We start from the raw sequence: 8,249 nt of genomic DNA on the forward strand, positions 1-8,249 counted from the left end.
CAAAAAGAAAAGAAAAACAATCGCATACATATCAGAATTAAATGACGGAATTTACAAGATTACATTAAAGCATAATAATAATAAATGTGCTATATTCATTCAGGATCATACATCGTAAATGCTTATACATAAGTATGTTACACATGCAGGGTTTATTACATGGACTCAGATACTTACTATAAGAACTGCGGTAGCCATACATTTAAGTAGATAGAGCATCTGTACTAGATGACATAGGATAGAATGGAGACTCTAACCATCTGTACCATATATTCTCAAATTCCTTCAGAGCCTGTCTGCTAGTATAAACAAATCTCTCGTGCCTTATGGTGGTATTGACCAGTGCCTTCCAATTTTTAACCGTGGGACTCGTCGGGGCCAACCACAGCCTCGCTATACAGACCTTAGCCAACATCAATAACTGTGAAATGTACATTTTTGTCAGTTTATTAACTTTCCCCTTCAATGCATAACTTACATGTTGCTGAAACTGTGTATGTCAAATATTTACTTTGACATTTTAACATCTAATGATGTGATTAAATTTAATGTGTATACACAACCCCCTGTTAAGTTTAACTATTTAACTACTTCCCGTCCCAAACCTATTTTCACAGCCTTTTGTGCCTCTGAGTTTTCTCTATTTTCGAATATTTATGGGTTGTCTTAACACACTACTAGGGAGAGTGTGCTTTTCACTAGTAAGAAGAGAGAAATTATTTTGAGAGTTCCTAAATTGGCAAACAAGCTCTTGGGCCACAGCAAAACTGTGCTTAAGAATCTATGGCTGATGGCTGCAGCCATAGTGGTCTTTGGTTAAGACTCCAGCAAAACTGCTTCCTCACAGTTTGAAACAGATATGTCATAGATCTGCATCAAATATTGAGACAAGCAAGTCGAGATCTGCGCAATAGTGGTTGAGGGACGATATATTATCTGTAGGAAAGTTATTTGCCGATCGTAAATGGATTATCATTACTATAAAGCAAGGATGGTTGCTGTTCACTGTTTTAGGTGAACTACACTATCTGAATAATTTTCCAGTACCTGCTGTATTTGAGGAACATATCAGCAAGTAATTACTATGTCAGTCTCACCCTGGAGTTTAAGTAAGAAGGATTAGATAAAGAATTAGCAGTGAACACACTGAAAGTTCAGATTTCTACATTACAGACGTTATTACACAAGAAATTAGCTGCAAATGTATGTCATAAGATTCATGCAGGTAGCAAAAAGAATAAGACCAATAGTTCGACATCCTCTGCCACCATGGGATCTGAACTTGGTATTACGGAGGCTTCTTTTGAACCCTTGCAGGAAATCTCTTAAGGTTGTGTTTAAGACCAATTCAACTTTTTTGCCCAAGGCGTTATTAGAATCTTATGTGAACCAGGAAATTATTTTTCCTTCTGTATGCCCACAGTCCAAGTGTTTAAAGGAAGAAACATTTCAATGCCACTAAGACCCCTTATGACAGATTGGTTAAGCCTTGTATCCAAGATCCAAGAGTTCTACAAGGTTAGGAAGAATGGAAATTCCATGTATGTATTGCAGCACATTCAGCTAAAGCAGTGGCAGCATCTTGAGCAGAGAAAGAATTTGCCTCCTCTGAAGAAGTGTGCCAGACATCAGAATGGTCATCTGTACATACTTTTATCAAAAACTACTGTATTGACGTCCAAACTTCAGCAGATATGAGGTTTGGTTAAAGAAGAAAAAAAAAGGTTAGTACTGTGGTGTAAAGGAGAAAATTCTGGACTGTAATCAAATAAGGGCCCACACAGTATCACAGAAAAACCTAATCAATGAATACAACTTATTACTTACATGTAAGGATTTAAAATTTTTGGTTTTATTAAATAATACAAACTTTACAACAGTTCTTCTTTTCATTTGTGGTGTTATTGTGGAGATTTATCTATTCAGGAATACACCCTATATATAAAGAGAACCTTGCTATCAATTCAGTTGGAACAACGCAACCACAATATCACCACGGAGTTGCAGAACGTACTACAACGGCAGCATCAAATTAAAACGCACAGTGATCAGGATGGTCTAAACCTACTTGGCTATAAGTAGTTGATACTACATTTCAGGTTATATTGGTATGCAGCTTATACAAAATTATCTTCTGTTCTTCTTTCCGTTGGTAACCGACAGGATTGACTTTGGGAGATATGTGGTAACACAACAGCTACCGAAGACCATCTATCATAAAAATGGAGGATCGAGCTATAAATACTGAGATTTCTACAGAAAGATGAAGGACGAGACCTTTTCCTATATCTATATTGAGCAATTGATTCCTAAAATCTGCATTGTGTATACTGTCAAAAATGATAGTTTAAAATACACAAATATAAGATATATCACCATATACATTGTAATTATATGAGAGTTATATATTTAGTGCACATATAGTAGTAATTTGTATACAGTCTAGTTGTTAAGTAACAGGCAGTTTTGGAGGTTGAGCGCTGCAGTTTTTATAATATTGTGGCCCACCCAGTACCTGTTGCCATCATTAATTTTAATAATTCATTAGTTTGTAATATCGCCTAATAGGTTTTTTTGGTGCCAGTCCTTCAAATTACACCCCTATAATTTTTGTTATTCAGAAGAGTGACATAAGCAGGAGGGATTTGACACAGCAGTTATAATTAAAAGTAAATTTTTGATTGGAGGTGAACCCTGCTATGTTCAGACATAGCAAATTTATTTATTTGCGTTTTGACACCAGATATACTACTGAAAGTCTGTCCAATTGAGAGATTCAGAAAAGAAAAAATACCATAATTACCTGAGCATTTTTCTTTAGATCTATTACTGCATCATAATCCACGCTACTGGCCACAGGATCAGGTAATAAAATGTCTGTATCTGCCTAGGTGATGTCTTAATGCTGTTTATGGTTTTGGGGATTATTTACTTGGTGTCTTCTGACAGTATTATTATAATTCTTGACATTAGTTTGTACAGTTCCACAGTGCTTCTCACTGCTGGACAGTGGGAAAACAGCAGATAAATACAACAGGGACATGGAAGGCATACTGAGAATTTAAACATATGTGGGCACATAAGCCATTAAAATTATATATAATTGAAAGCTATTTATTATTGATATTGAGTTTATAGAGGATTGCGGTGAAGTAAAATTACATTCTGTTTTTTTTTTTTCATAAATACAAAAAAGCATAAAATTGTGCAGGAAGTTTGGATTATAAGAAACAAACTATTTTTTTCTTATACAATTTGGAGAAAAATTATACAATGAACCAATGTTAAAAGATATTAAACGCACAGTAGGCAAAATTGACCAAAAAGCTTTATTGAAGAGAAAAAAAAAGGAAAATACATGTATTTGGATATAGTTTTATAATGAAGAAAACACGTTTGTTTTATTGAGTCCAAGGTTATTATTTAGAAAACATATTATATTGTGTATATAATTGTACTTTAAAATGACAAATAGGCATAGCTTGATGAGAAAATACACGGCAGTATTTTATGCATTACAAGAATAGTTTGATGAAAAGCAATCGCCTATATCCTTGAAATGCATAGCAATGGTGGTGCTCGGTCGCTGGTTGACTGGTTTTACCCTTGAATGTGGCGGTAAATAGCCATAAGTGCTCATAAGCAGTAAAATTCACTCAAATTGTGCTCAAGAATGCAGGATTACTATTCTACTTCCCCGGTATAAATGGGGAGGTTGGAGTGTAAATAACGGTACACAAGAACCACTACCAAAGGAACAGCAGCAATCACAGAGGATTTTCTGGGCAAATGGACTTATAAGATACAAGTTAACCCGTGCATGATACTCATGCAATTTTTTGTCAAATAATGTCAGTATACCAAATTTCAGGTCATTCGGATGAGCCCTTTCTGAGAAAATATTTTTTTCCACAGACACACACACACTAACACACGCCGCTACACATGCAGGGGCGGATCTAGAAAATGTTTGTTCCCCGGGGGGATGTTAGGGCGGGGTGATTTAGGCCCCTCCCCCTTTCCGACTTCTGAGGCTGCCGGGGGCTGCACAGTATGTGCAGGTCCGCTCGGCAGTGACAGGCAGGGACAGTGTGCTGCCCGGCTGCTCTGATTGTGTTTAAAACACAGCAGCACACTGTCACTGCCAAACGGACCTGCACATACTGTGCAGCCGTCGGCAGCAAACCCCTGCTAGGGGGGGCGATTGCCCCGATCGCACGCCCCTTGATCCGCCACTGTACACGTGTGTTCATGAGGTAAAATTACCTCACGAAAATGAGTTTGACCCCTCAACTCGTCAATAATGTCAGTATACCAAATTTCAGCCCTTTTTGAGGGTTTTTTTCCACACACACTAAGAATTTAGTAGGTCAGTTAACCCGTGCATGATACTCATGCATTCTAGTCAAATCAAGCTACTTAAGGTGTTAAAAAGGTTCTTGTCATGCATTTGGGCCATAGCCCAGGCTTCAACCACCAACCACTCCCCACTGTCACCCCCGGCAACCACCAACCACTTCCAACTGTCACTTCTCCTTCAAGAAATATATATATATTTTTTTAAATCTTTTATAAACACTTTTAACAATTAACAAATTAAATTAACAAATAAAAAACATCTCAGTATACCAAATTTCAGCTATTTCTGAATTTTTTTTTCCACACACACACTAAGGGGCATATTCAATTACAATCCCGATCCGCGGGATTGCGCCGGAACGGCCGCGAATCTAATCCGCAGTACCCCGTAGGGCTGCGTACGAAAATCCGCGTTAATGCGGTACCGTATTAACGGCCGTACTGCGCATTTTACGCGGTAACGCCCTGGCTCAAGTTACGAACGATCTCCTCTCGGCTAAAGCCATGGGCCACTACTCCCTCCTGATTCTCCTCGACCCCTCAGCGGCCTTTGACACCGTTGACCATCCCCTCCTGCTTCACACCCTTCAGTCCATTGGCCTCTCCGGTACTGTCCTCTCCTGGTTCACCTCTTACCTTGCCGACCGTTCCTTCTCTGTTTCCACCTCTGATTCTCTCTCCCCTTCTTCCTCCCTTCCAGTCGGGGTCCCTCAGGGCTCTGTCCTTGGACCCTTACTATTCTCACTATATACCTCTTCTCTGGGTGCACTCATCAGCTCCTTCAGCCTCAAGTACCACCTTTATGCTGATGACACTCAACTCTACCTTTCCTCTCCTGATCTCTCTCCCTCCCTTCTTTCCAGGGTATCCGCATGCCTCTCTGCCATCTCCTCCTGGATGTCCTCTAGATTTCTTAAACTCAATCTTGCTAAAACTGAACTCATTGTCTTTCCTCCCTCTCGTACCTCCTTCCCCTCTGACCTCTCCATCACTGTTGACAACTCATCTATCTCCCCTGTTCCCCAACTCCGCTGCCTAGGTGTCATCCTCGACTCCTCTCTCTCCTTTGCCCCTCACATTCGCTCTCTCGCCAAATCTTGCCGTTTCCAGCTTCGCAACATTGCCCGCATTCGGCCCTTCCTCTCCCAGGATGCCACCAAATCTCTCGTCCACTCTCTGATTATCTCCCGCTTGGACTACTGCAACCTTCTCCTTATCAGCCTCCCCCTCTCTCATCTCGCTCCCCTTAGATCTGTACTTAACGCCGCTGCTAGGCTTATTTTCCTCTCTCGCCGTTCCACCTCTGTATCCCCACTCTACCAAGCCCTTCACTGGCTCCCCTTCCCCTACAGAATCCTTTTCAAGCTCCTCACTCTGACTTACAAGGCTCTCGCCAACTCCACTGCTCCCTACATCTCAAACGTTATCTCTATTCACACTCCCTCCAGCTCACTGCGATCGTCCAACGATCATCGCCTCTCTTCCCCTCTGATTACCTCCTCTCACGCACGTATCCAAGACTTCTCCCGCGCCGCTCCCCTCCATTGGAACAAGCTCCCCCGCTCCATCAGAACTTCCCCTAATCTGTCCTCTTTCAAACGAACATTAAAAACCCACCTTTTCCTTAAAGCCTTCCAGTCTCATGCCTAAACTCCCACCGGTCGGCTACCTCTCTTTCTCATCCCTTCTTCCCTTCTCCCCCTTCCTCGACTCCGTCTCCGTTTCTCCCGTCTCTCCATCTCATCCATGTGTCTGTCTGTTTTCCCCTCCCTTTAGATTGTTCGCTCCTTTGAGCAGGGCTCTCCTACCTTCTGTTTCCATCACTTTTAACTGCGCTCTCCAGCTACTCAGCTCACCTCCTCTCAGTCCCTCTGCCCTCTGTCTCCTCTCGCTTCTCTCCGCTCCCCTCAGTGACTCTCAACCTGTCATCCGTGCCCACCCTCTTGGGCCATAGTTACCTGCCTATACTCACTTTTCCCCTCCCTCCCTCTCTTTCATGCTGTGCCTGAGCCCCCAGAGTTATAGTGCTTACTGTTACTTGTACTGTGCTGTTTCACCTTGTACTGTGCCATTGTTTGTCCTTGTACGGCGCTACGGATACTTTGTGGCGCCCTATAAATAAAAATTAATAATAATAATAATAATAACGCGCGTTACCGCGGATCGGATCGTAATTGAATATGCCCCTAAGAATTTAGTAGGTCAGTATATAACTCTGCCCAGCAGGTGGCGCTGCAGCTCGGTTTTATTTTTTCCACACACACACAGACAGACTAACACACGCCACTAGACATATATATGTTAGATAATATATGTTGGGACTTTCTATACGTTTGGATAGCGCTAATTAGAAGTATTCATTGATTACACAATTGATAACTGATACATCGTTCTAAAATATATTTGTATAAGCTCATTGTGGTGGTTACATGTTAGTTGCCGCTAATTTGCCATCTGTTCAGGCCCTAGAGGTTGGCATCCTCCTACAGGATTAAAAGGCTGGTATAGACCTCAGTAATGAGTTACAGGAGGAGACAGCAGAGAGCAGTAGTGAGAGACTGGCAAGAGTTCGGTCACAGAGAACTCAAAACTGCCATACAGATGGCTGCTCAACTGGGAACTAAGTAGAGGGCCCAGTGTGTCCTTCAAAAGGAAGGAAGTCTAAGGAGATGGCTTTGTTAAGAGAGCTCACAAGACAGCCTAGGGTGGGGGCTGAAGTGTGACCTACAGGAGGCAGGCAAGAGAAAATTGAAGGCCTGATCAGGTAAAAACAGGAAGGTGTCCTGTCTCTGGAGAGAGAGAGAGAGACTTATATTACCTGGTTGAGGAGGGATGCTCAGAAATACAAAGTGTTGTGTTAAGCTACTAAAGAGAAAAAGCTGCACACTGGTTAGAGATGGGCCAAGGAGAGACGTACTGTATTGCTTCGATTCGAAGACTAACCTTTTTTCCCATATAGACATCTCTAAAACCATGATGCATCTTAGAATCGCGGGTGCGTCTTAGATCAGCAGGCGGAAGTTTGACCGTTGTTGCTTCACCCTGCCCTCTGAATTACTGCGCCGCTTTTTGCAAGTGTGGCGCCAGTCATTGTTCAGTGTAATTTGTTTTAAAGTTTCTGACTCATTTTTCTACCCTAATTTTTCAAAACAAATTAGCATTTTGTTTTGCTTATTAAAGTTATTTACTATTTGTATCTTACAGTATGTGGTCATTGAAATATTTTTTTAATTCTCGACTGTTTTAATGTTAATAATTTATTTACATATTCATCTTTTTAAAAGGGGTTGACTCTTTTGGCCATCCCCTGTTTTCATGTCTCACTCCTTTAATGAGCAAATGGAGGTTGTGTGAAAGCAGCCACTGCAGTCCATGGTTCATCATCATCAGTTATTTATATAGCGGCACTAATTCCGCAGCGCTGTACAGAGAACTCATTCACATCAGTCCCCCGCCCCATTGGAGCTTACAGTCTAAATTTCCTAACACACACACACACACACACACACACACACACAGACTAGGGTCAATTTTTGATAGCAGCCAATTAACCCACTAGTATGTTTTTGGAGTGTGGGAGGAAACCGGAGCACCCGTAGGAAACCCACGCAAACACAGTGAGAACATACAAACTCGTCACAAATAAGGCCATGGTCGGGATTCGAACTCATGACCCCAGTGCTGTGAGGCAGAAGTGCTAATCACTAGGTCAAATCATCCATTTCAATTCAGTAGATCAGAATAATAGTGTCTCTCTTCTGTTTAATTGGACCAGCAGCCTTCATGCTGTGTAATCTGCAGTGGCTGCTTTTAGATAAACAGTGCAGTCCAGCTTTATGTAACAGTGGGGTTCCCAGGGAAGACCTCCTATTTGCTACATGAATGGGTCA

At 41.6% G+C, this 8,249-nt stretch overlaps 1 protein-coding gene across 4 annotated transcripts in view; it reads left to right on the plus strand.

Moving 5' to 3' along the window:
* The window catches only part of CYB5R4 (cytochrome b5 reductase 4), a 205,057-nt gene that overhangs the window by 185,792 nt on the left and 11,016 nt on the right, over positions 1-8,249 (plus strand). The gene's annotated exons all lie outside the window — the stretch shown is intronic.

The sequence above is a fragment of the Mixophyes fleayi genome, chromosome 3 (assembly GCF_038048845.1).
Source record: "Mixophyes fleayi isolate aMixFle1 chromosome 3, aMixFle1.hap1, whole genome shotgun sequence".
Taxonomy (NCBI): domain Eukaryota; kingdom Metazoa; phylum Chordata; class Amphibia; order Anura; family Limnodynastidae; genus Mixophyes; species Mixophyes fleayi.